The sequence below is a fragment of the Ascaphus truei genome, chromosome 2, assembly GCF_040206685.1.
Source record: "Ascaphus truei isolate aAscTru1 chromosome 2, aAscTru1.hap1, whole genome shotgun sequence".
NCBI lineage: Eukaryota > Metazoa > Chordata > Amphibia > Anura > Ascaphidae > Ascaphus > Ascaphus truei.
In genome coordinates this window covers 475,094,094-475,121,671 of record NC_134484.1, presented here as the reverse complement: position 1 = coordinate 475,121,671, position 27,578 = coordinate 475,094,094, and positions in this window count along the sequence as shown.

Here is a 27,578-nt window from a genome sequence, read left to right as displayed (position 1 = left end):
GGTCACGAAATTCAACTATCTTGGGCTCAAGATAACACTGTCTGTAATATTTGTTTGGAAAAATGACCAATAAAAGAAATTGTTACAAAAAAAAAAAAGGGAAGAACACTGGTTGGATTGTGGGATAATGGATTATGAGTTGAGAAATGGTAATATCTCAAAATCCGAATTAAGACCATTTGGGATTAGTGTATTTAATTTGTGTATCCAGTACATTTCTCTTTTGCTTAGGTCTATCTCTCTACTACGTCCCTACGTACTTAAAATTGTATCTGATTTAAGAACATGCCAATGTTTTCGTAAAATGTTGCTAATATTATTCGCTTCTTTATTAAAAGTCGTAAGAAAAGCAGTTTCATAAATATTTTTGCTTGTTGTTAAAATTTTATTTTTTGGTTCTAAAAGCTCTTTTCTTTGTAATGACCTTGCCTTAGTTAGTGCCGTATCCAAAATATCTTGATTGTAATTTTTCTCTAAGAAACGTTTTTTCAAAATTTTACATTGATCATTAAACATATTCTCCTCAGTACAGTTTCTGCGTATCCTTCTATACTGACTATATGGTACTCCATCCATCCATTGATGGTGGTGACAACTTGAGCGTAGAATAAAATTATTACAATCAACATTTTTAAAATGTGTTTTCGTTTTAATGGAACCATCTTCTATGTATATAATCAAATCAAGGTATTCAATAGAAGTTTTGCTAGTTGTATGGGTAAATTTTAAATTTAAATAATTAAAATTCAAGTTTAAAATAAATTGTTCCAAACTTTGTTGGTCTCCCTGGTACTTCCTTGAACCAGCAGCACCGGTAAACTGTATGTCTAATTTATCTATTTTGTGGAGTGCAGCCTAACCGCTCAGATATAAGAGGAGGGCAGGAGGAGATTTGAATATGGGCGGGGGAGATATTAGGAGATATGAGGAGGGGCGGGGGAGATATTAGGAGATATGAGGAGGGGCGGGGGAGATATTAGGAGATATGGGTTGAGGAGGGGGAGATATGGGGTGAGGAGGATATGAGGAGGGGTGGAGATATGAGACAGGGAGGGGGAGATAAGGAGGGCAGGAGGAGATATGAGATGTGGCGAGGGAGATATGTGGAGATATGAGGAGGGGAGTTATGAGGCAGTGAGGGGGAGATATGATATGAGGAGGGGAGGATGAGATATGAGGAGGAGGGGAGGAGGAGGTATGAGGAGGGATGGGGGAAATATGAGGGGGGGATATATGAGTAGGGGAGAGGGTAGGTATGAGGAGCGGAAGGTATGAGGGGAGGAGGGGAGGTATATGGAGAGGTGGGGGAGGTATGAGGGGAGGAGAAGAGGGGGAGGTATAAGGAGAGGGGGAAGTATGAGGAGGGGAGGGGCAGTGTGTGTTTGTCACTGTGTGTGTGTGTGTGTGTCACTGTGTATGCACGTATATTGGGGAGGGAGGTTGAGTGTGGGGAGGGGAGAAAAATACATGGGGGTGGGGGAGTAAGAGAGAGGGGGGAAGGAATGGGTGACTGGGGAGTATGAGGTGAGAGTGAGGAGGTGTGTGAGAAGGGGGTTTCTCGCAAGGCCACAGAAACGTAGGTAGGGGGCCCCGGTGGAAACGTTGTTCCTGGGCCCCAGGAAAGCTGTCTGCGGCCCTGCATGGCAGTGATGTCACTGACTGCCACGAGGAGAGCAAGAGACCCTATTTTGCAAAGTGTAATATACACACAAGGTCAGGAATGTCACATTTTTAAAAGTCTTAATTTTAATTAATGCCTACATTTTTTTTATTTAATTTTAATTTGTCAATTAATTATTTATTTAATTTTAATTTGTTAATTATTTAAATTTTAATTAATGTCTTCATTATTTATATACACACAAACACACACTGCAGGGCCCACCTCCTATACACACAAACACACACTGCAGCCCCCACCAACGGGACGCATTATGGTGCCGAGGCATCATGTGATGCCACATTGTCATGGCAACATGTCACCACCTGACGGCAGTGTCTCGTTGTCATGGCAACGAGGTGCGTCACGTGATGTAATTTGTTTTATAAATAATTTTTTATTGTGTCCCGGTTTTTCATTTTGAAAATCTGGTCACCCTATTTAAAATGAATCTTTGTGAAACTTAGGCCGGGGCCATAGAGGCTTGATGAGGGCGGAGGCGCGCTAACACTGAGGCTCGCCTGCTGAAGTCTGCGCGATTCCATGGACTTGCAGGCGAGCCAGCGTGCGCGAAGGGAGCCGGGGGGAGGTGGTTGGAGGCGGGGCAGTGACATCGCTGGGCCAATCGCCCGCGACGCACTGACGTCAACGTCACGGCGCCGACGTCACGGCGCCATGACGTTGACGCTGCTTCAGGCTGATTGGATGTTTTCAGCCGACAACGCGCTGAAAAACAGCTTGGCTGTCGGCTGAAAATTCCAGCGCCTCCGCACGCCTGTGGACGCTCGCGTGAGCCCCCTCTCAAGGCATCCTCATTGAGGATGCAGGGGCTCAGCGCGGAGCGTCCGCACGGCTCAGCGCGGCCTGTCCTTCTATGGACTCGGCCTTACATTACAGGACCTCAGTAATTCTGTTTCAGTACAAATCTAATATATGTTGCTAAATTGGTTTGAGGCATTGAGATTTGTTTTTGCTTTTGGTTCAAGTTTTAATTATTTGAGTAGAAAATCAGTGGAAATATATCTTAATTTAAAAAAAAAAAAACATGAGCTTGTTTCTGTAACCCAGTGTTCCTAAGCTTGCCTTGGAATGGCCTTTGGACTCTCTGCTCCTGCTAAATTTATTGCAGTTTTTTCAGTCGCTAAGTTACATTTTTCACAGTGAAACTCACTATAAAGCTGGGGAAGTAAAAATATATGGTGCCGATAAACTGTAAATGCTTACAAAATGTTTAAGAATAGTACATTTTAAGCCTTTTTAGATATATGTAAAATATGGTACGACTTCAGTCCCTACTACGTGTCATTTTATGTATCTGGGCATTTGGAAAACTATTTTAAAGACAGCTCTATAAATGGTGCTCACTTTGTGGGGTTACTTAGCATTCTCTGCAGAGTTTGCTTGCAGTACTGGATCAGCGCATTGGGAATGTATTTGTGTGTGTGTGTGGGGGAGGGCGGGGGGCGCGGGGGGCGAGGGAGGATTCTGCTCATATCAAAGATATTAAACCTATCAAATGTGTCTTCGGCAAGATGAAGTATTATGGGACGATCCGGTAACAAACAATTCTACCAGAACAGCCCAGAAGTATTTAAATGAGGACACCAAACTTAAAACACAAAGTGGTGCCAAAAAAGGATTAAAAATGCTATTTGAAACATTAAAAATAGTATATGCCAGTTTTGTTCCCTTCAGGGACTAAAAGGGTTAAAGCAATATACAGTATGCCCGCTTCATTCTTCTCAGGGACCAAAATGGTTAAATATCTTAGCTGTGTTGGTTTTAGATAAGTTATTTAGGTGTGTCTCAAACAGGACCATTGAACTTTGTTTCACCTCAATTTTAGCCATTGAACTTTTTCTACCCTCTGCTAGCAACTGTTTTATTTCCCAGGAATGGCATTTCCAGATGGAATATGTCATCTTAAATGTCTAACCCAGTGGTTCCCAAACTTTTTCGGTTCAAGGCTCCCCAAGGCGATCAGGATTTTTCCACGGTGCCCAAAGTGAAAACAAAGTTGTATATGTAAGGATGTGTATACATATATATGAGGGTTCCGCGCTGTCACTAATAAAGGAAGCGCCATACTGTTCTTTTGCCAGTAAGGTCACTGTGTGAATAGTCAGGTTGCGCATGTGCGAGGGAAGCGCGCGAAGGGCAACCAATCTGGAGGGACTTTGGGGGTTGCACTCTGAACTTTGAACTGTGGGAGAGTCAGCTGAGGCTGAGGACCAATAGGGTGCGAGACTCTGGATAGAGAGACAGGATGCGTGTGGGCGGTGGGAGACACGAGTGAGAGGTGAAGGAGGAAGGTGGCGGAACCTCGTGTGCGCAAGCGGAGGGTCAGTGACCCTTCCGCTTAGGTCAGATACATTCCCCAGCCCCCAGGAGCATTACCCCTGTCATCGTAGGGTGCCGCTTTTGTAGGGACGGCCGTAGCAGTTAGGGACGGATTCCATTAGTGCGGGTTCAGCTGCGGAGTCGCGGACGCCATCTTGGTCTGGAGAACAGACCACACAGCATAGCGGAGTGTCGGCGCAAGGCTGGAGCAACACTACGGACCCTTTGTGAAGTGGTGTGGTCACCGTAGTGACCGGGAGGTATCGTTAGTCAACAAGTGCACCTACACCGGTCACCAGGCGCTGATCCCGCCTCCCACTAACTAATTGGGGGCACTAGTGTGCCATCAAACTATTCCATACAGATAATAGTTGCAGGACATACTCCTTGGGAGAGTGGCAGAGCCACCTGTGTACAGGACATAATCCCTATCAAGGTGTGGCCGAGCCACAGTGTTTTGTGTTGTGATTGTAGAGTATAAGGGTCTTACGCATGTTATGTGTACTCTGCAAGATTCCACTAGTTAATATCAATAGTAAAAGGTTGCCTGTTGCACAATACGATTGTTATGTTTTCTTGGTCAGGGTAGATCTTCTACTATGGGGATCCTGGGTAAGTGGAGGCGCTGCACCATGAATAGTGAGGGTATGACCCCAGGCTCCCCAACAGCGGAGGCTTAGAGCTCCTGAAGCCACAGGTAACACACAACACCAGTAGTTCCTTAGTGCAGGGGTTCACAAAAAGGGCTACATTTGGAGGCGCTGCTGAGATACTTAGACCTGGGGTACCCCCACATTTTTTTTCTCTATTGTGCAACCAACCCACATCATGTCGGTGCCCTCGGCGCTCGAGGTGCGCAAGTGGGCCCAGCGGCGCGGGATCCCCTTGAATCGTGCTTTCGCGCTGGGCCATGTCCCCGCCACGATCTCGTTAGGTACAGTGACCGAGCAGGTCCGCAAGCTCCCGCTCCTGGACAATGCCCAAGTACAAGACCATTTCTATGACCGCGACCAGGCCTGGCGCCGGGTCTTGTATGCCACTGAACAAGATATATGCCCCGAGGCCTTGCCCCGTATACTGCTGCTGCCCGAGGCCCCGGGGGTGCGCTGCCCCATAGTCCAGGTGGACACCCCTGCGCCCCTGGCCACCTCCACCCCACAGAGAGAGTATACAACCGCAGTAGGTGCCGCGACTGGGGGCCCAGACCACTCCCCTGACCGTGGCCTGCAACCTCGCTGGCCGGCAGCCCTGAACCTAGGCTCCTCGTCCACCCCGCCAGGCCTGCGGTCTGGCCTCAACCGACTTAGCCTATCAAGACTGGACACTTGCCCCGCCGTCGGGGATAGCTTACCGGGAGACACCTCTATTCCCGCGATAGCAGCCGCTCTCCACAACACAACCCAGTCGCTCCAGTATAGGAAGTTAAAGGCCTTCTCCGGTGAGAAACCCACGCCCTAAGGGGAAGTAGGGATAGAGGACTGGTTGGATCACACAGAACAGGTACTGCCTGAATGGACCTGCACGGACGCGGTCCGAAGACAACGCATCGTTGAGTGCTTACGGCCCCCCGCGTCCCACATGGTGCACTACTACCGAGATGACAACCCGGAGGCTGATGCAGCAGATCTCATCTACTGCCTGACAAAGGCGTATGGGGCTCCGGTGGACACCTATGCGTTGATGGCCAAATTCCACGCGTTAGCCCAGAAGGAAGGGGAAATGGTATCCGACTTCCTCAGGCGACTACACCTGGACTTATGGAATCTGGTGAGGAAGGTCGTGTTGCCAAGGATAGAAGCCAATGGCCTGCGCACCACTCAGCTGTTGAGGGGGCTCCTACCCCTACACCCCGTGTCGGTGCGGGTCAGTAGCTGCCTAACGCCCGGGCAAGCCTTATCGTTTCACGACCTAATGGACCGGGTCCAAGCGCACGAGACGGTGTTGTTAGGACGTGACCTGGCCCCTGGGAAAAAGCCCCCGCCCGGAAGTAAGGAAGTCAAGAAAGTGGAACCCAAGGCCGACGTGCCCGAACCTAGGGACCCCCAGGATGCCAGCGCACAAGTGACGCCTCGGCCTCGTCTCCCGACCGGGCGAAGTTCACCAACCGGGAGAAGCGAGAATTACCTCAGCCAAATTCAGTGCTACGCGTGTGGAAAGATGGGACATCTGCGTGCCCGTTGCCCCACCTTACGGAAAACGGCGTCCCGGCCCGCGCAGTCGATGCCGTGCAAGACCCTGGAGGATGGAGAGGCGTCGCCGCCATCCCCAAGCAGCCGAATCGGCCCCGCCGCCATTATTCGGGTAGTTATCGAGGGCATCTACGCCACCGCATTGCTGGACACGGGATCTCAGGTGACCATCGTATACCGGCCCTTCTACGATCAACACCTACATCGATTACCGTTACTCTCTGCGGATGCCTTGCGACTGTTGGGATTGAGTCATGAGGATTACCCCATAGACGGCGTAGTAAAGGTGCAGTTAGACATTCCCCAACTGAACACTGGTAAACATCATCCCATGGAAGTGGAGGCCTTAGTGTGCCCTGAACCTCAGGATCACCCCAGCGCTCCGATCATCTTGGGTACTAACGCTGACATTGTACGCGCGGTGTTCCGCATGTATTTGCAAGAGGCGGGAGAAGCCCCGCTGCTGGCCCTAGCCGCCTACCCCGCCCTCCAAGAGGTCTGCGGCAAAATCGCGACTGAAGAGGAGCATGGGATGCTCTATAGCCAAGAGTGGGGACTGACTCAAATTCCCCCGGGGGAAGGAAGAATGATGGTCGCCGCATGTCACTACCCGGGCCGACGCCTGGAGGATCAGCTCTTCTCCCTAGAAAGTGTGGCCCAGGATGAGCACCGGCTGGGCTACGAGGTGTTGGCCTCCGTCAAGAAGTGGCCTGGAAAAATCCCTGAGCGCACCTGGGTATACGTGCAGAATATCTCCCCATATCCCATGAGCATTGATCGGCGCCAGCCGCTGGGCAGAATATACCCCGTGACCCCCGAAGAGAAGGGCGTAACGGGGCGACCCCGTAACTATGGTCATACCTCCGGATCCCGGCTAGAATTCGACTTTGGGGATTCTCCGCTCACCGAGGAATGGAGGGAAAGGCTGCGGATCGAGTTACAAAAGCGCCAACATGTGTTCTCCACCAGTGACATGGATGTGGGGTGCAGCCGCAGTGCCCGCCACACCATCCGAATGAGTGATGCTACTTCCTTCCGGGAACGTTCTCGACGGCTCGCACCCCGGGATGTAGACGAAGTGAGGAGGTTACTCGCCGAAATGGAGAGGGCTGGGATCGTGCAGGGATCCCGAAGTCCTTACGCATCACCCATCGTGGTAGTCCGCAAAAAGAACGGGACCGTACGTCTATGCGTGGACTACAGAACCCTGAATACCCGCACCATTCCCGATCAATACACGCTGCCCCGAATTGAAGATCTACTGAACGCTCTGACGGGAAGTACATGGTTCAGCGTACTCGATCTCAGATCAGGGTATTACCAGGTACCCATGGGCCAGGAGGACCAAGAAAAGACGGCCTTCATCTGCCCATTAGGGTTTTATCAGTTCACCCGCATGCCGCAAGGGATCTGTGGGGCACCCGCCACGTTCCAGCGATTAATGGAAAAGACTCTCGGAGACCTGAACCCGCAAGAATGCTTAATGTACCTGGATGACATTATAGTGTTCGGGCGAACTCTAGAAGAACACTCCGAGAGACTAATGAAGGTACTGGATAGACTTCAGGAGGAGGGCCTCAAACTGTCTCTGGACAAATGTAAATTCTGTCGGTCCTCCGTGACGTATGTGGGCCACATCGTATCGGCCGAAGGGGTGTCCACCGATCCCGGGAAGATAGAAGCGGTGGTGAACTGGCCTAGGCCTCATAATATACACTGGCGACACACTTTATTCGAGCTTGGCTAGTCCCACGAATTCGGATATACCCGGGTGTATTGAGGTTTGTGACTGTTTTCTGCCCGAGTACATTGAGTTATTTTTCAGGCAGGGATTGAAGCATTTTATTCCCGCTGGCTGCAATACTGCACAGTATATATATATACACTGCATTACAATTCATGAATTTATGCCATCTGGTAGACACGCGAAGCATTGCAGCCTATTAAATCCTAATCATCCTCATTTAACAGATCAGCCGCCCATCAGCCAGGCATGAACCCAGGCTGGGAAGGCAAATGCAACGGGGCTTGTCAGAGGTGAGGAGCGGCGCATTCCAGGTATCTGCCAGGTACATACCGGGTATTTGCTCGAATAAAGTGTGTCGGTGCAGTACAGGAGTTGCGGTCGTTCTTGGGATTTTGTGGCTATTACCGGCGGTTTGTGGAAGGCTACTCCAGCAAAGCCAAGCTGTTGAACGATCTTCTAAAGGTATATCCAGGAGAAACCGAGAGAAAGGGGGTCACGGCGCAGACACCCTTTGGGGAGAGATGGACCCCAGAATCTGAACAGGCATTCCTGAACTTAAAGACTAGCCTCACTCAGGCCCCGGTCTTGGCCTATGCGGATCCAGAACGGGTATATGTCCTACATGTAGATGCTAGCCTTAGTGGGCTGGGAGCTGTATTGCATCAGAAGTATGAGACGGGGCTACGTCCAGTGGCCTATGCGAGCCGAAGCTTGACACTTAGTGAGCAGAACTATCCGGTCCATAAACTGGAATTCTTGGCCCTAAAATGGGCAGTGGTGGACAAGCTGCACGACTACCTGTATGGGGTACAGTTCGAAGTACGCACGGACAACAACCCCATGACATATATAAATACGTCCGCCAAATTGGACGCCACGGGACACCGTTGGTTAGCTGCCCTGGCCAACTACAGGTTCAACCTTAAATACAAACCCGGACCCACCAACATAGGTGCCGACGCCCTGTCTCGTCGACCTGGCCTTCAATCTACCCCTGATGAGGAAGTATGGGAAGAAATACCGGGTCCTGGGATTCGTGCTCTCTGCTCCGTGGCTGCGGTAGTCGACAATCAGGTAGCATTCTCGGAATTACGGGTTGCTGACTCTTTGGGATGCCACTCGCGAGCCATTCCTCGGGCCTATCAAGGTCGAGAACGGATGAATATCACGGAAGATAATATCATCTCGTGGAGGGATCTAGTGCATTACCAAACTCAAGACCCTATAGTGGAGCTGGCCCGTCAAGCGGTACAACAAGATAACCCTTCTATACTTAAGCAAGCCCCCAAAAATTTGGTGAAACTCCTGTTGAATGAGTTTGGGAAGTTCGAAATGGACAATTGTTTGTTATATCGGGTGATACCATATCATAACCATCCCGATCGGCGTCAGCTGTTTCTACCGGAACGCTTGAGGACTATGGTCCTTCGGGCCCTTCACGATGACCATGGCCATCTGGGCATTGATAAGACATTTGGGCTACTACAGGATAGGTTCTACTGGCCTAGAATGAGAGAGTCCGTGGAGCAGCATTGTCGAAGGTGTAATCGCTGCTTACAAAGGAAAACACTGCCCACCAGGGCGGCTCCCATGGCACACTTGAAAAGTTCGGGCCCCATGGATCTGGTGTGTATGGATTTTCTCTGTATTGAGCCCGACAGTCGGGGCATTAGCAATGTTCTCGTGATCACTGACCACTACACCAGGTACGCCCAAGCGTTCCCTACGAAAGATCAGAAGGCCGTAACGGTGGCCCGAGTCCTGTGGGAAAAGTATTTCATTCATTATGGATTACCAAATCGTCTTCACTCTGATCAGGGCAGGGACTTTGAGAGTACACTGATAAAGGAATTGCTTACACTACTGAACATTGCCAAGTCACGTACCACCCCGTACCACCCTGAAGGGGATGCTTTTTTCCTGAACGGTTCAATCGCACCTTGTTAGATATGTTAGGAACTCTGACAAGCCCACAAAAGACGGAGTGGAGTAAGCACGTGGAGACATTGGTACATGCGTATAATTGTACCCGGCATGAGTCCACCGGGTACACCCCGTACTTTTTGATGTTCGGAAGAGAAGCACGATTACCGGTGGATGTGCGACTGCGGATATCTACCGATGGGGTATCCAACAGAACGCATTTCCGATACGTACAGCGGCTAAGGGACAGTCTGCAGCAGGCCTATAAATTGGCTGAACGAACGGCAGCGCAATTGAATGCGGGAAATAAAAGACGCTACGATCACAAAGTACGTCACAAGGAAATTCACCCCGGGGACGCGGTCCTCTTACGCAACTTAGGTGTTCCTGGGAAACATAAATTGGCGGACCGGTGGTGGGAAGGTGTGTACGAGGTGGAGTCACAGATGCCTGGCCTTCCTGTGTATCGGATTAAGGACTCCGAAGGCCGCGTAAAAGTGTGGCATAGGAATCACCTGCTTCCCATACCTCAAGTAGGGAACGACGAGTTGGAATTACCTGCTACGCCAATAGATGGAGAAGTTGAAAACCCAGAGGATGACCTAGAGACTGTAACATTCTGAGGATCCGATGGAAGGAACCTCTCAAAGGGGCCTTCCGGCCGCGGGGGCATCTCCCGAAGGAGCCACGGGTAAAGAGCCTCTTGGCCCGAACATCGACAATCTGACTCCCGTGAGTCAGTCCTTAGATCCACAAAGCCCATGTTTCACACCCCAGAGAGACTTTACTAATGCTAAAAACCCCTCAAGGGTAGAGATGGAAACACCAGTTGAGACTGGATACTCTGCAGAGGAAGCAGAGGAGAATCAACCTCGGCGAAGTCAAAGAACCAGTCAGCCTCCCATGCGAATGGCATACGATCAATTTGGGGCACCCCATTATGAGGCTCAGTAGTGGGCTCGGCATAGAATGCAATCTATGGTGGTACTGTTCAACGAAATGTGTAACCTAATCTAGGGAAGAGAGGGCTGTGTAAATAAGTTCATATATATGTTGTTTAGGAAGTCCAGCGGGGACGTTGGATTCTGGAGAGGGGAGAATGTAAGGATGTGTATACATATATATGAGGGTTCCGCGCTGTCACTAATAAAGGAAGCGCCATACTGTTCTTTTGCCAGTAAGGTCACTGTGTGAATAGTCAGGTTGCGCATGCGCGAGGGAAGCGCGCGAAGGGCAACCAATCTGGAGGGACTTTGGGGGTTGCACTCTGAACTTTGAACTGTGGGAGAGTCAGCTGAGGCTGAGGACCAATAGGGTGCGAGACTCTGGATAGAGACACAGGATGCGTGTGGGCGGTGGGAGACACGAGTGAGAGGTGAAGGAGGAAGGTGGCGGAACCTCGTGTGCGCAAGCGGAGGGTCAGTGACCCTTCCGCTTAGGTCAGATACATTCCCCAGCCCCCAGGAGCATTACCCCTGTCATCGTAGGGTGCCGCTTTTGTAGGGACGGCCGTAGCAGTTAGGGACGGATTCCATTAGTGCGGGTTCAGCTGCGGAGTCACGGACGCCATCTTGGTCTGGAGAACAGACCACACAGCATAGCGGAGTGTCGGCGCAAGGCTGGAGCAACACTACGGACCCTTTGTGAAGTGGTGTGGTCACCGTAGTGACCGGGAGGTATCGTTAGTCAACAAGTGCACCTACACCGGTCACCAGGCGCTGATCCCGCCTCCCACTAACTAATTGGGGGCACTAGTGTGCCATCAAACTATTCCATACAGATAATAGTTGCAGGACATACTCCTTGGGAGAGTGGCAGAGCCACCTGTGTACAGGACATAATCCCTATCAAGGTGTGGCCGAGCCACAGCGTGTTATGTTGTGATTGTAGAGTATAAGGGTCTTACGCATGTTATGTGTACTCTGCAAGATTCCACTAGTTAATATCAATAGTAAAAGGTTGCCTGTTGCACAATACGATTGTTATGTTTTCTTGCTCAGGGTAGATCTTCTACTATGGGGATCCTGGGTAAGTGGAGGCGCTGCACCATGAATAGTGAGGGTATGACCCCAGGCTCCCCAACAGCGGAGGCTTAGAGCTCCTGAAGCCACAGGTAACACACAACACCAGTAGTTCCTTAGTGCAGGGGTTCACAAAAAGGGCTACATATATACATACCTAACAGTTGCAGTGCGCAGTTGGTGTCTGACACACACACTCTCAGGCCTCGGACATGGTCAAAAAGACCGTGCAGACGATTAAACCAGATCTACCCTCTGGCATCAGACCAATGTTGGAGAGGCTGTGGTAATAGAGGGGACATGGCCCACATCTGGTGGACCTGTCCAGAAATTGTGAAATACTGGGCCAAGGTCCAAATTCTTATAAAAGAGGTCACAGGCCTAGAAATCCCTATTGAACCACTGACCTTCCTGTTGGCAGCACCCATGCCGAATATAGTTCGGCCCACCAGGAAATTAATATCCTTCATTCTCACTGCGGCGAGATGCTGTATTGCGGCCTCCTGGAGGAAAACAGCTACGCCAGCGCTCAATACAATAAAGAAAAGGATTGGGGAAGTAATGACCATGGAAAGGCTCACAGCCAACATCAGACAAAAAACCCCGGCCTTTGAGGATATATGGGAACCCTGGTTCCACTTTACCAGAGCGCCCCGACCAACCCAGGGAGGTGGGAGACTAACTCCCCCCCCATAAGGAAAAATCAGTACGAACTTCACTACACCCTATCAGCCCAGTAGGACGACAATACCCTCCCCCCCATCCCCCTCCCCCTGTTACGCCGGTACTGCCCGCAGACCAGACCCGTCCCTTCTCCTGAGGTGAGGAACGTATATGGACACGCACCCGCAGCAAAAGGAGCGTGTCCGGAGTGTGGTGATTTTGGCGCTGCCAGGCCAGGTGACGTTTAGCTAGCAATACTTGCCGGTACCGGTGTAGAAGTGCCGTCGTCGTTGCCGTTTTAGCCAAGGTCAGGGATAGGAGAATTCCGGAAGGTCGTTTGTCCAAGCAAGGGGTCGAGAGCCAGAGAAAGACGTCCGCCAAGCCAAGTCGAAACCTGAGTGAATGAGAGAGAATGCCAGAATAGTGATCCTAGTGGAAACTATGTCGAGCAATGACTGAATGACAGGACAGGCAATATAAAGCGTGGCTGACCAATAGGAAGAGGAGGCAGGCCTGGAGGAGTGCATGGAGCTGTCCTGGATAGGCTGTCCAAAGGAGGATACAGGTGAGTGGTATTTATGCCTGATTGATCCTTGTGTATGTGTTGGGGGCGGAGCCTCACTGCAGGAGCAGTGAATAAATTAAAAGAGTCCTGCGCGTGCTCTGTAACAGAGACGGGCACGCGCTCGCAAGCGGTAGCAGCCGCATGAGAGAGGGAAGTTCCCGCAGGAGCGCGAGAACGCAGAGGACGGCGGGGAACCCCCAGAGCCGCCGGAGGTAAGTGACGCCAGCGAGGGGCGCGCGCCACGGCAGCGGGGGTTAATGAAGGTGAGGAGGCACCAGGGCGCTGGTGCCGCGATCCCAGAGTCCTCACAGTACCCCCCCCTTCAGGATCGGCCTCAGGACGATCCTTCCATGGTTTTGATGGAAACTTCTTTCGAAAGCGTTTGAGGAGTCCTGGAGCATGAATATCTTTCAGGGGTACCCATGACCTCTCTTCGGGTCCAAAACCTCTCCAGTGGACCAAGAAGTGGACTTTACCTCTTGAAAGACGGGAATCCAGTAGAGCCTGTATTTCATACTCTTCGTTACCCTGTACCATCACAGGATCTGGTTTAGAAGTGTGGTCTGGAAAGAGGCTACTGGAGATAAAAGGTTTGAGAAGTGAGGTGTGAAAGACATTCGGGATTCTCATGCTTTGAGGAAGTTGGAGTCGAAAAGAAACCGGATTAACCTGCTCCAAAATGGAAAAGGGACCCAGGAACCTAGGAGCCAATTTGAGGGAAGGCGTTTTGAGACGGATGTTCTTGGATGAAAGCCAAACCTTGTCCCCGGGTTTGTATTCGGGTGCCGGACGACGGTGACGATCAGCCTGATTTTTAGATGTCAAGGATGCTTTTTGTAATGCAGATTGTATTCTGGACCAAGAGTCTTGTAGGAGAGCAATATGTTCGTCCACGGCTGGTACCCCAGAGGATTCTTTGGTAATAGGTAGGCGAGCCGGATGGAATCCGTAGTTGATAAAGAAGGGGGTCTCGTGAGTGGACTCATTCCTGGAAGAATTGAATGCGTACTCAGCCCAGGTAAGTAATTCTGCCCAGTCATCCTGAGAATTAGAGACGAAGCACCTTAAGTATTTCTCGAGGGATTGATTAACCCTCTCGGTCTGTCCGTTGGATTGAGGGTGATATCCAGAAGAAAAGGAAGACGAGATACCTAGTCTCTTGGTGAAATTTCTCCAGAACTTGGAGACGAACTGGGAACCCCGATCGGACACTATGGATGTGGGAATCCCATGGATCCGGAAAATCTCTTTGGAAAAAATATCCGCAAGGGCGGGTGAGGAGGGTAATCCTTTGAGAGGGATAAAGTGTGCCATCTTGGAAAATCGATCCACTACCACAAGAATGGTATTCATGCCATTCGACCTAGGCAACTCCACAATAAAGTCCATCGAAATGTGGGACCAGGGGCGCTCCGGAATAGGTAAAGGTAAGAGAAGACCCTGGGGTTTCTGACGAGGAATCTTGTTACGCGCACATACCGGACAGGCCCGTGTAAATTCCAGAATGGTTTTAACCATATTGGGCCACCAAAAGGTACGACGGATGAGATCCAAGGTCTTCTTGAATCCAGGATGCCCTGCCGAACGGACGGCGTGTCCCCAGTCCAGTATTTCAGGGATAAATTTGGGTTCCACATACAAAGAGTCTTTAGGAACCACAAGACCGGACGGGAGGTTCTCTTGAGACTTGATGATCTTCTCAAGATTCTTGAATGCCACGGCTGCTAAGATTCTTTGTTTAGGGAGGATGGACTCAGTGGATTTCTCTGATCTCTCTTCAGAAGAGTATTGCCGGGAGAGAGCATCCGCCTTGATGTTCTTAGTGCCGGGAATGTATGAGAGAACAAAATTGAATCTAGAGAAAAATAACGCCCAGCGAGCTTGGCGAGGACCTAAGCGACGAGCATTCTCAATGTACAATAAGTTTTTATGGTCCGTAAGAATGGTGAATGGCTCTTTTGACCCCTCCAGAAGATGTCTCCATTCTTGAAGAGCCATTTTGACGGCCAAAAGTTCCCTATTGCCCACGTCATAATTCCTCTCTGCCGATGAAAATCTTTTGGAGAAAAACCCGCAAGGATGAAGTTTATCCTGGGGAGAAAATTTCTGAGACAGAACCGCACCAGCCCCACAATCCGAAGCGTCAACCTCTAAGGTGAATGGAAAATTAGTGTTTGGGTGTCGAAGGATGGGAGCAGAGACAAAAGCTTGTTTCAGTGTTTCGAATGCCGTGAATGCCTCAGGAGACCAAGCTGAAGGATCTGCACCTTTTTGGGTTAGTGCTGTGATAGGAGCGACAATAGTAGAAAAGTTATGGATAAACTTCCGGTAATAGTTAGAAAAACCTAAAAACCGTTGAATAGATTTAAGGGAATTGGGTTGCGGCCAATCCACGACGGCTTTCAGTTTCTCTGGGTCCATGGCCAAACCTCTGTTGGAGATGATGTATCCGAGAAAGGCAGTGGTGGACTGATGAAAACTGCATTTCTCCATTTTAGCAAACAACCGGTTCTCTCGGAGGCGTGAAAGTACAAACTTCGTGTGAATGATATGATCCTGTAAGTTTTGAGAAAAAATGAGGATATCATCCAGGTAAACAATGACAAAGCGATTGAGGACGTCCCGAAAAATGTCATTGATGAAGTCCTGAAAAACTGCTGGTGCGTTGCACAACCCGAAGGGCATCACAAGATATTCGTAGTGTCCACTACGGGTGTTGAAGGCAGTCTTCCATTCATCGCCCTCACGGATGCGGATGAGGTTATATGCCCCACGAAGGTCCAGTTTAGTGAAGAGGTTGGCCCCCTGAAGTCTGTCAAAGAGTTCGGAGATGAGTGGGAGTGGGTAACGATTCTTCACCGTAATATGGTTCAGACCCCGGTAATCAATGCATGGTCTGAGAGTACCATCCTTCTTTTTGACAAAGAAGAATCCGGCCCCCGCAGGAGAATTGGAATGACGTATAAAGCCCCGTTTGAGATTCTCACGAATATATTCGTCCATAGCTTCCGTCTCGGGCAACGAGAGAGGGTAAGATTTGGCCTTAGGCAAGGTATAACCAGGTACCAGGTCAATAGGACAATCGTAGGAGCGATGAGGGGGTAGGAGCTCAGACTGTGTCTTGCTAAAAACGTCCAAAAATTCTGCGTACGGAGAAGGTAACTCTCTCAGAGAACTGGATGCGTTACCTAATAGGAATGATGATCGCTCGGTAGACACGGAAGATTCCTCTGACCTTGGCCTCCAATTAAGAGGATTAGAAGAAACCCAATCGATAAGTGGATTATGCTTCTGTAACCAGGGCAAGCCGAGCGTAATCGGTGTTCCTGGGGCGTGAATAACGTCAAAGCCCAGAGTCTCTTTGTGCGAATGAGTAGAAAGGGTGATAGGTCCGGTCTCCAAGGAGATATAAGCCGGAGTGAGAGGCTGATTATCGATCCCAACCAAGGCAACGGGAGAGTTCTTTTTGGAAAGTGGAATCTGATTTTGTTCAGAAAAGGTCTGATCCATGAAGTTTCCTCCTGCGCCGGAATCGATAAATGCTGCCGTGGAGGTGCGGAAAGTCGGCCCTGAAAGGGAGACGGGAATGGTCAGTCTTTTGGGAAGTTCCCTTTCGAGAGGGGGACAAGGAGATTTAGCACCCAGCGAGCGCCCCTTCGTACTCACTGGGTTGTCGTTTCCCGGAAATGGTGGATTATTACGTGTACGCTGTTCAGAAGATCCGCAATGATGGCACGACTCTCCAGTAGAGCGAAGTTGAAGTAATGGTGTCCGAGGTTGCTGGACCCCGAGTTGCATCGGCTCTGGGGCCTCCAGCGCCGGCAGCGGAGAGAACACGGGTCTCGGGGTAGCAGAGAACCTGGAAAAGGAAGCACGGAAAGGCGTAGACCGGGAATGCTGACGCTGAGCGCGGCGTACCTGGAGGCGCTGATCCATACGATTGGCCAGGGAGATGAGGTCCTCCAGTAGTCCTGGCCTGGGGTGAGAAGCAAGTTCATCCTTCAGGGAATCCGATAGACCTCTCCAGAAGACGGAGACTAAAGCCTCCTGACCCCAATGAGTCTCAGCTGCTATGGTTCTGAATTCCAAGGCGTATTGAGACACAGGCCGACGTCCCTGTGTAAGCTCCAGCAGGAAATCAGAAGCAGTCTCTTGACGTGCAGGGGTGTCGAAGACCTGTCGGAAATCTCGTCTGAAGGCCGCGTAATCTCGGGTAATATCAGGGCGTAATTCCCAGATCGGGGAGGCCCACGCCAATGCGTTACCTGTGAGAAGACTATATACGTAGGCTACCTTTTTCCGGCCAGTGGTATACAACTGCAGAGCCATCTCGAACTGGATCTCACACTGGTTGAGAAAACCACGACAGGCGTGGGGGTCCCCTGCGTAAGGCCTCGGAGCCGGAATCTTCGGAACTGAGGATGAAGTGAAAGTTAAGTCAGACTGCGCCGGCGGCGCAGCCGCAGGTGGTGCCTGTACCTGTTGGGAGAGGAGAGTCACTTGATCCGTTAAGGCCTGGATCTGTTGATACATGGCCGTCCTCATAGAGTCCACATCAGTCTGGTCTGCGTCTTGTGGGCTCGACATAATGTTACGCCGGTACTGCCCGCAGACCAGACCCGTCCCTTCTCCTGAGGTGAGGAACGTATATGGACACGCACCCGCAGCAAAAGGAGCGTGTCCGGAGTGTGGTGATTTTGGCGCTGCCAGGCCAGGTGACGTTTAGCTAGCAATACTTGCCGGTACCGGTGTAGAAGTGCCGTCGTCGTTGCCGTTTTAGCCAAGGTCAGGGATAGGAGAATTCCGGAAGGTCGTTTGTCCAAGCAAGGGGTCGAGAGCCAGAGAAAGACGTCCGCCAAGCCAAGTCGAAACCTGAGTGAATGAGAGAGAATGCCAGAATAGTGATCCTAGTGGAAACTATGTCGAGCAATGACTGAATGACAGGACAGGCAATATAAAGCGTGGCTGACCAATAGGAAGAGGAGGCAGGCCTGGAGGAGTGCATGGAGCTGTCCTGGATAGGCTGTCCAAAGGAGGATACAGGTGAGTGGTATTTATGCCTGATTGATCCTTGTGTATGTGTTGGGGGCGGAGCCTCACTGCAGGAGCAGTGAATAAATTAAAAGAGTCCTGCGCGTGCTCTGTAACAGAGACGGGCACGCGCTCGCAAGCGGTAGCAGCCGCATGAGAGAGGGAAGTTCCCGCAGGAGCGCGAGAACGCAGAGGACGGCGGGGAACCCCCAGAGCCGCCGGAGGTAAGTGACGCCAGCGAGGTGCGCGCGCCACGGCAGCGGGGGTTAATGAAGGTGAGGAGGCACCAGGGCGCGGGTGCCGCGATCCCAGAGTCCTCACACCCCCCCCTCCTTCCACCCCCTCAACTACCCCACCACCCTCCCTCCTTCCCTTCTCTCTATGAAGGCTCCCCTCCCTTTTTTCATGGACAACTTAGGTTGCCTTTCTTTCCCCCCCTTTAAAAAAAAAATATGTTTTGGAAAATATTAGGCTACAAAATATGTCAGAAATGTTGTATTCTCTAAAAATGCCTAATAAAAACATTGAAAAAAAAAAAAAAAAAAAAAAAAAAGACCGTGCAGAGGCGCTCTGAGGGGAAACATTATCCCTATCAGCGCCGCGGCCTTAGATGGCACTTCCGTAGGCGTGCGGAAGCGTGTGGAAATGCAGAAGACAGGCAAGTTTAAATTTAGTCGCTCATGCAAGCGCAGGGCCGGTCACGTGACTGCCAGAAGCCAATGGCAGTCGGTGCCGTGACGTGGCGCCCTAGCCCCGCCTCCCGCCCATCTCCCACCCGGCACACAAGCGCTCGCTGACGCTCATGCAAGGACAAGAAAAATCTCCTGCGTGAGCAGGTGAGCATGAGCGTCAGCGCTGCCCAGCGCCGCTCCCTGCACAATGTCCCAGGCCTCAGACACACACACTCTCTCACTCTCTCAGACACACACACTCTCAGACACACACTCTCTAACTCTCAGACACACACTCTCAGGCACCCTCTCTCACTCATTCTCTCTCACTCTCTCTCACTCACTCTCTCTCACTCTCTCTCATTCTCTCTCATTCTCACTCTCTCACTCTCTCTCACCCTATTTAGCACATGTTATTTAGCACATGTTACTTAGCACATGGTACTTAGCACAGCAGCCTTGTAAATCAGGCTGTAATTCTGCCAAGTTACTGTACAGACGACCCAGGGATAAATTGATCTCCGGTACAAAGAGGGAACTACACATATGTATTTAGGGATACTTTATAGCGTAAAGATCTCAGCTTGTTGTACACAGCTTGTGGAACACACACACACGCACACTCACACACACACACATACACACACACACTCACATACACACACACTCACATACACACACACTCACATACACACAACCGATGCTATACATACAAGGATGTAGCACCAGTGCTACCTGTGACCATGAAGGGCTGTTATATAGTGTGCGGCCGTGCGCACGCGCGTGCCTGTGCGAAGGCGCGTGCACGTACCGCACACGTTTTGTGAGTATACTGTGCGCGACTGTATGTGTGTGTGTGTGTGTTTTAAAATAAATAAATAAAACCTGAAATAATTTTTTTAATAACGTTGTACATACATACACTCAAATACACACATAATACACACATATAATTACATTTTCAGCGGCAGTAGCAGCGCGATTTCTTTCTTTTTTTCTTCTTTCCCCCTGTCGGACGGTTCCACTCTCCATGCCGTGCGTGCTCTGTGTCATTATAGAAAGGCCGACTAACGTCAGCCAACTATAAATGCCGCGCACTCCCGCGCTATAGAACGGGCCAAAGATAGCAAAAGAAGGGGATCCGGAGTGGCGGCGAGAAGTTGCAATGCAAACCCCAAGGTCAGGAGATAGAAGGGTTTATTCGTGCAGGCACTAAACAGCACTGTCCTTGGTCTCCCTCCTGCGTGTCTCACGCCACAAGGGCGCTTTACAAGTTCCTGTATAGCGCTGTCAGTTTTAGGCCATGATTATAGCAGAAATCGCGTGCGACGCCGCGCGCCTGACAAACTATCAGAGTGCACACACCTGTTGCGGTGTTTGCGCCGCCTGGAGCTGCCGGGCGGGGGTCTCCTGGAGCGATTCTGAAATTTGTTCAGTGGAGGCGAGTCACGTGAGCGGTTCCAGCCAATGAGGGCAAACCACTCACGGCCACGCCTCCTCTCCTGTCTCCTTGAATCCCTGGTATAATCAAGATGCCTCAAAAAAGCATAAAACATGCAAAATACTCTGATCGGAGTGCGCTTCTAGCACCAAAACCACCAGTAGCACAGGAACATAAAACAATTAGGTTAATTGGGACATTTAACCACCAATGGGACTGTAACGGGATTTATCCCTGTTCAGGAAATGTGCCTCTAATCCAGCAGTGTGGTGGTTAACTGCTGGTAGTCAATTAACCAACACCACCTGGCTGATTAGGTTTGTTAGAAAAGCCTGCCTTTGAGACAGGAAGAAAGATTTTTCCTGAGGCTCACAAATTGCGGGACTTACCATAGGAACAGACATCTTGAGCGTGCCAGAAGAGACTGCACGCTGCCAGCAAGACACAGGGGAAAGTACTTCTAAACCTGGATCCTTACATTGCCTTATCGCCCAAAGGTGTGGACACCAGAAGAACAAAGAAGCCTTCCTCTACAAGAAACAGATAAGACTTTCCTTTCTAAGACTTTTTGTATATCTGCACATATCAAGATATATGTTTGGGGCTGGGAGAAATGCTAATCTAAAGGGAATTGTGGACTGCATAGGTTTCACTAGAAATACTCAAAAAGTGGAACAGAACCTTTCTTTGACCCCTTATTTGCATATGTTTGGATGATTTTCGTGTGTTAAAGAAGCAGGCGCAATAAAAGCCTTATTTAATTTCACCTTAAAAAAGTCTCCATTGCATACCTCTGCACATGTCCTCTTACATATGGTGTCTGAAGTGGGATTGATATGGCCCTTAAAGTTAAAAGGGGCCCCGGAGATTGCCTGTGAATTTTTTTTTGTGCTTTTTGCCTACAAACAGCCTGAGCAACATAAACACAGAATCACATGCAGCAGAGACCAGAATTAAAGGGATACACATCCAGGCAGGAAATCTACACTGCACTGAAGAAAGCCACAAAACCACAGATGGACTCTTTTCCCCGATTCCAAGAGGAGAGAGAGACTGTGCTGAAGCAGGTAAACCTCACTTGCCTATCACAATAAAGTGTAATATGGTTGTTGAAATAGGGGTTTTGCCTTCCAGCCGTAGTCTGGGTTCAAGAAGTAAGTTAGCCCTTAAAAGGGATTGGTGTTTGTTGTTTTCAAATGTTTCGCTGAAGAAGTGAATACAGATGGTGACCCATGAGCGGTACTGATTCTGCAAGTAAAGGCTGCCACACCGCATAGGACTACCAGCTGTGAATGGAGTATATGCAGAAAAGTGTGAAAATTGATGCAAGACTGTGCTGAAGCAGGGGAATTTTCAGCAAATAAGTGCTGAGGGTAAAATTGCCCTACCGGGGAAAAAGGGGAATTGCTGAACTGTGTAAAAGATATCCCAAAGCCAATTGCTGAGTGTTGAGTCGCCCTGCCGGGAGTGAAAGAAATATTCCACTGCAAAGAATATATATTTTTCTGCAAGTAAAGTCTATCTATGTATATTGGAATAGTGAATGCCATAATACCCAAAGATGAGACTGAAAATTACTGAACTCAAGCAGAAAACCAAATGCCTTTGCTGAAGCCAGAAAATGGGCAGCTAGCAAGCATTATATTTAAAGAAATAGAACCCTGGGAATGTAAAATGGCCACCCAGCTGAAGTCAAATACAGACTCTGCAAAAACTTACCCAAGGGAAGAAAAAGTCTACAGAGATGCCTGTGAGAGCTACGACCTCTACAAGGAAAATATGCCCACCGGTAGGACTACCACAATTGGGGGTTCTAGCAAATACAGTGGCAACAGCTGCAATAGCGCCTCCTGAGGTCAGGAAGAAAATTACACCCGATAGCCCCAAAATAGAGGACAAGATGCAGCGTTCCTGTAATGAACCCTACCCCACGGAAGAGTGGCCCTACCAGTCCAATAAAGAGGAAGACATCTCTTACGGGGAACACGAACCGAGTCACAACCACAAAACAGCCCAAGAATGGTGGGGGTACCTGAACTCGGTACGAACCGAAAAGACCGCACTCTATGATGACAAATATGATCGGCAGCAGATCACCAAATATTTCTGTCAGCTAATGCAACTGCAAGAAAAGCCTGGAGTATACAACAAAGCTGCTGAAGTATCAAATAAAGAAGGAGACCCCAGTATTCCTGATGGGACGGAGTCATCCAAAACAAAAAGGCAGAAAAAGAAAAGCGTTCTTCACTTACCGTGGAAGGAACAGACACGTCCGCAGATCCTGTGGAGAAAAAGGGGGACCGAGATGCCCTGCAGCCTAGAGAAAATGGAGAATTCGTCCCGCGGTTAACCGAATATCCAGAGGGCCCAAGGCAGAAGTCGTGTACCCCAAACAAATGTCTGTCCGGTGCCAACAGTGAGGAACCCTCAACCAACCATCCCAGGGAAGCGGAGCCAGAACCAGTGAGTGTCGATCACTTGACCAGCCCTGAAGATGCCCTGAAAAATGCAGGCGTGACTGTGATCTGCTCCAGGAACAATTGAAACTGAAGAAAGATGGTTACGCAGAGCTACTGAAAAATAACGTGAAGCTACAGAATTATGTGCTCACAATGTACTCTTCGGCCAGGACAGAATTGGATGATCTCAAGACTGAGCTAGATACTGCAAACGCTACTATTTCCGACCATGGATTAAAAGCAGAGCCAATCTGATAAAATGATGGCTAAGCTGAAGCGGAAGTATGAGGAGGCACTGAAGGAAATGACAGTCTTTCAGCAAGAGGTTCACACTCTTCGCGTAGAGCTGAATGCCTCACAACAGAAGGTCAACAGTGTCCGGACAGAGGTGGACGTATCTCAGAAGGAGGTTCATACACTCCGCAGAGCACTGGATGCCTCACATCATGAGATCAACAGCTGCCGCACAGAACTGGAAGTCTCCAGAAAGGAACTTCACAAAGAAAATTTGGAGTTGACAAACCACGTCAATGGAAAGAATGAAAAGCTGCACGAGCTTGAAAAAATAAAGAAACGGTTGGAAGATGAAAAAGTTGAAGCAGAGCACTGACTGCAGAACCAACTGCAACGTCTGTGTACTCACCTCCAGGATGTCGAGGAGAAGCAGCGAACTCTGCAGGAAGAAAATCTGCAGGCTGCTAAGGAAATACAAGTGCTGCAGGAACATCTGATTACCCAGTGCGTCCTCGCAAAGCAACAGGATAAACTGAAGTCTACCCTGACCATCACCAAAGCATCGCTAGAGGCTAAGCTTAGAGGCCAGGTGACTCGGTACAAGAGGGAGCGCAAGAAGGTCCAGAAACTGAGACAAGTAACTGTGGCCCGAGCAAAGAAATTCACAGTGCTTCACAATACAATGAAAATGTGGAAGCAAGCTCAGAGAAAGCAAAGTGTGCAGATAAATTCCCTACGTAGAGACTTGCAAGACGCACTCAAAAAACAGGGATCTCTCGCGGATGAGATTACAGTTCTACAAGGACAAGTATTGACCCTGACCAAGCGTCAGTATCCCACAGCCACAAAAACCCATAAAGACAAGGGTACAGTGAGAGGTGGGAATACCGCTCGTCTGAAAAACAAGGTTGCAAATTTTGAACCACCTAAACAAGCACTAGCAAAACCTTCAGCCACCCAACAGGCAACAAAAAAAGGTACACGTGCTGAATCAAAACCAGAAGAATCCTTAGCTGATGAAGCTGAAAAGATGGGACATTCTCTGGAAGTGGATGTGGAATTGCAACTCAATCCCAAAGAAGCTGAACTAGCAACTCCATTGAGTGAAAAAGTGCAGAGAGACAGCTTCAAGAGCGGAAAACTCAAAGGGCTGTTTTTAAACGCTCTGCAACTGTTGCCATACAGTCTGGCTACAATAAGAGGAGCACCCGACGCAAGGGAAATCTCACGCAGTAAAAAGACTATACTTGGAAGAAGTCCTCCTCGAGCGACTGAGGAATGCTGATCTCAAGCACCTTCGGGAGGAGACACGAATAAACTGGAGAAAGGGCTCCAATCCCAGCGGGACTGAGGGTTCTCTTCCTCCATCCACTCTCATTCAAGTCACAGAGATATCTCGAATGAAAGTGGAAGGATGGACTTTGGCCGTGGCAAGCCCGAGCTTCCCACAAACAGGGGAGGTATGTAATACGGGATTTATCCCTGTTCAGGAAATGTGCCTCTAATCAAGCAGTGTGGTGGTTAACTGCTGGTAGTCAATTAACCAACACCACCTGGCTGATTAGGTTTGTTAGAAAAGCCTGCCTTTGAGACAGGAAGTGAGATTTTTCCTGAGTCTCACAAATTGTGGGACTGACCATAGGAAAAGATTTCTTGAGCGTGCCAGAAGAGACTGCACGCTGCCAGCAAGACACAGGGGAAAGTACTTCTAAACCTGGATCCTGACATTGCCTTATCGCCCAAAGGTGTGGACACCAGAAGAACAAAGAAGGCTTCCCCTACAAGAAACAGATAAGACTTTTCTTTCTAAGACTTTTTGTATATCGGCACATATCAAGATATATGTTTGGGGCTGGGAGAAATGCTAATCTAAAGGGAGTTGTGGACTGCATAGGTTTCACTAGAAATACTCCCAAGTGGAACAGAAGCTTTCTTTGACCCCTTATTTTCATGTTTGGATGATTTTCTTGTGTTAAAGAAACAGGCGCAATAAAAGCCTTATTTAATTTCACCTTAAAAAAGTCTCCATTGCATACCTCTGCACATGTCCTCTTACAGGGACCATCAAAAGTGTTCTATCCAGACATTGGCACTTATTGCTCAATGATAGAGATCTTGAGGAGGTACTTAAATCTAAGCCAAATCTGGTGAGCAGAAGTAATTTAAGAGACATACTGCTCCAGAGTCATATGAGAAACCAAAAGATTAATTCAGATGTGGGAAGCGCAAAGCTTGTCCTTTTATGTCACCTACTAAAAACTTTTTAAACTGGGACAACAGTAAGCAATTTAAAATAAACCAATGTATTAATTGCCAGATGGAAGGAGGGATTTATCAAATAGTATGCCAATGCGGCAAACAGTATCTAGGGGAAGGAATTTGGTGCATGCGGGCTCGATAAGGAACAAATTTGAGAGACCTGTGGCCCGCCATATAAATGAAGCACACTTTGGGGACATTAAGATGCTTCGTTTTTCAGACATAGACCATTTGTAAATTGGCCCCAGGAAGGTGACTGGGACCAATATCTCCTGAGGTGCGAAACTGAATGGATTTATAAGCTACAAAGCCAGTACCAATCCGTTCTTAATTAAGGCTTTTTATTTACACCTTTTTATCTAGATGGATGTGGTTCAAATATCCAAAATGATGAAATAAAAGGTTTTTCTGATTTTATTCAGCATTGTTCAATCGAGGCTTTTCCTAGTCTCTAACAAAGAGCCGACGGGTACGAAACTTCTTGTTTTTTTGGGAGTTTGCTTTGTTTAATTCTGGCTTATTTTTGTTGATTGCCGTGGTGTGTGGGTGCTGCAGGAGGGGCGACCAGGTCGCCGGGAGCTCTGAGGTGGGACGCCGATAGGGCGCCGACATTTTGGATATTCGTACATGCGCACGAAAGCTATTGTGCATGCGCAAGCCTATTTAGTTGCGGTGGCCATATTTGTACACCATGCGCAGAGCAATTAGAGCAGCGGCCATGACTCCAATTGGCTCCGCAAGGGACTGCAAGTCCCATGAGGCAGGGAGCTGGAATTAGACACATTTGTCATGCTCAGCGGGACCACGCCAGTCTGAGCCAGGACAGAGAAGGGGAAGGTATGTTCTGAGTGTCGGTGGCACTCAGACTAGGCCAGAGACCCCCCCCCCCCACCCTTAAACTACAGCTAGGCTCCAACTCACAGACGCTTCCCCATTTACTGTCTAATGTCAGGGACACTGTGAAGATGCCGCACAGTGATTGCAGCCTGTGTTCTGGGACCAGACAAGCTTCGTAGTAAGAGACCCTGTATGGTGATATTATCCATGCCAGAATTCACCCACTGCAGAGGCGGACGCCTTCGCGGACGACGACGTTGCTACATCAAGTGGATCCCTGTTGCTAAGTCGACCGCACCGGCTACTGGAGTACCCGACAGGTACCTCAACTAAGTGCACCAACATTCTAAGGGATAGCACTATCTCCTACGCTTTGGGTGGGCCCTGACATTGTTAAAGGGACATTCGGATATTGGTGCCTGGCACCCAATGTACTTTGGGGACACTCACTGGTGGTATCGGGTTGGGGCCTATTATACTGTGTGGTACAGGGTACTGTTATTAGAGTGTACAGTAAAGGGTAATATATATATATATATATGTATGTATGTATGTATGTATGTATGTAGCCCTGGTAAGAATTTAGGCTATACAGTATGTCTATCCTCCTACTGGTATAAGCCCTGCTAACGGCAGGCCGCCAGTAGTTATCATGGGTTTCCCCCGCTTCAAGCCCTGGCCTGATTGGTGAAGGTACGCCCCCTGACTGTGTGGAAGGCAAGAGACACAGGGGAGGGGCCTGTTGACATCCTGATGGTGGGGCTGTCTAAAGTTAGTGGGCTGTTCCTGTTAGAGACAGTTTGTCTGTGTTAAGGAGTAAGAGGAGAAGGAGTGAAGTCTGTCCTGGGATCAGAGACAGGAGAATGCAGTGTGACAGTTGGAGGAGAAGCTCAGGCCAGACTGAGTAGAGTTCACAGAACTATTGGGTGGACCAATGCCCCTCACCCTGCTCAGGGGGTGAGGGGAAAGCTAGCCCAACCCTGAGTGTCTGCACCTTGGGGTGGAGGCCGGGAGCAGTGTGAGCCCCAGACAGCCATCCTGAAGGGGTACAGTCTGGAGGAGAAGGAGGAGGAGGAAGAGACACTGTACTTGATCTGCTGCTACAGTGAGCTGTTGAGGTCAATAAAGAGACATTGCTGCTTTTAAAGAGACTTGAGTGAGACTGAAATCTCTCGCCCCAACCCAGGGCTCTCTGGAAGGATTTCACCCTACCCTGATAGGGCTTGCCAGAGATGGAGGCGCTGCACCATTGTTAAAAGATGAAGGCACTTACCCCAGAAGCCTGTCCCTGTTGTCCCCCATATCATTGCGGGCGACTCAGGCCCTCCTTTTACCAGCAGGTATGCACCACCAACATACATGTAGCCAGAGTACATTCCACCCTAGTGGTCCAGTCTGCGACCGGGAGGGGGGAATATGGGTTACATTTGGAGGCGAGCTGCTGAGATCCAAAAGCAGGACAGGCTTTCAGCGAAGCAGAGCTGGAAGCGCTAAGTGCAACTTCCATGCAAGGGCTGTAGAAAGTAGGGCGCAAATGC